Here is a 1,604-nt window from a genome sequence, read left to right on the forward strand (position 1 = left end):
TCTCTTCTTAGAAAAGAGCAGGTCTTCCAGGGTCTTCAACCAAACATAGTACAGTATGCTACAATAATACCAGGCACATACCATTACATAAAGGCTGGACGGAGCAACTCAGTAGGAGGAAAAGGATCCCATAAGTAGGCAGAAGCACCAGTGAATACTGCCGTTTCCACTGTTAGGAATCTCACAGAATACCAAGCTCCTTAGCCATAACATATATGCAGAGGACCTAGGTCAGATCTGTATAGGCTCCCTGATCTCTGCAAGCCCCCATGAGTCCCAGTCAGTTGATTCTGTGGACCATGATCTGTTGTTGTTCCTGACCCCTCTGGTTCCTGCTACCCTTTCTCTTCATCATTCCCAGGACTCCCTGAGTTCCGCCTAGTGTTTGGCTGTGGGACCCTGCATTGGCTCACATCACTTGCTGTATGAAGTCTCTCTGGTTTCTCGGATGAAGATTCTGCTAGGCTCTGGTCCCAGGACACTCTGCAGGTTTGACATGCTAGGTTGAGGTGCTTAAGTTTTTAATTTGATGCTTTCTTTTCCTTCCTTCCTTCCTTCCTTCCTTCCTTCCTTCCTTCCTTCCTTCCTTCCTTTTTCTAAATTAGTCACCAATGTCATAAACTTGCCTTCAGTACTACTTTATAGGTGCCTCACAAATTTGGTACTTTAAGTGTTAATCTGTATTTCCTTTTAAACTTCCTCTTTGATCCATGGGCTATGTAGAAAAATATGTCGCTTGGGTTTTCAAGTATTCAGCAGTTATTCAGTTATCTGTGATGCTTCTAGTTTGACTCTGCTGTGGTTGGGGAATACACAGTATATGACTTCTATTATTTTAACTTTATTAAAGTCTGCTATGTAGCCCATCATATCGCTCACCTTACTATATGTTTCATGAACACTAAAATATGTGAATCTGGTGTTTTTAAGTGAGACAGTCTCCAAATGTCTATGCAGTCCTGTTTGTTGATTATGTTACAGAGTTGCTTTTTCTATAGTTAGTTTTGAAACGATGAGTGTTGAAGTCTTCAGATATCATTATGCATTTGTTCAGATACCTTTCCATTCTGTTGTCTGGCTTTTGCTACTCTGCTTCTTAGTGCATACACAATAATCCTATCAGAATTCAGTCAGCATTTCTTACATTATAGAATAGAATTGCAAGTCTCTATCATATTTAACATGTCTTATAGTACATATAAATTGTGGAGTGGTTAAATGTAGCTAAATAACAAATGCACTAGCATAGCAATTATCTTTTGTTTGTTGGTGTGTGTGTGTAATTATTTGCTTTTGTTCTTCTGAGTCAGAGTCTTACTGCATACTGCCAGGTTGGTCTTGAACTTAGAATCCCCCTGTCTCAGCCTTAAGAAGGCTGGTATTATAGATATGATGCCACATCTGATCTTCTCTTTGCAGTTTTGAAGAATTAACTCTAGCCACTATGTTGTGTAATACATCTCTTGAACACTCTTCTCTTAGCTGTGAGTATAAGTCCCTTGGCTAGGACCTCTTCATGCCTCTTCTTCTTCTTCTTCTTCTTCTTCTTCTTCTTCTTCTTCTTCTTCTTCTTCTTCTTCTTCTTCTTCTTCTTCTTCTTCTTC

Source organism: Microtus ochrogaster, chromosome 15 (genome assembly GCF_000317375.1).
Source record: "Microtus ochrogaster isolate Prairie Vole_2 chromosome 15, MicOch1.0, whole genome shotgun sequence".
Classification (NCBI taxonomy): domain Eukaryota; kingdom Metazoa; phylum Chordata; class Mammalia; order Rodentia; family Cricetidae; genus Microtus; species Microtus ochrogaster.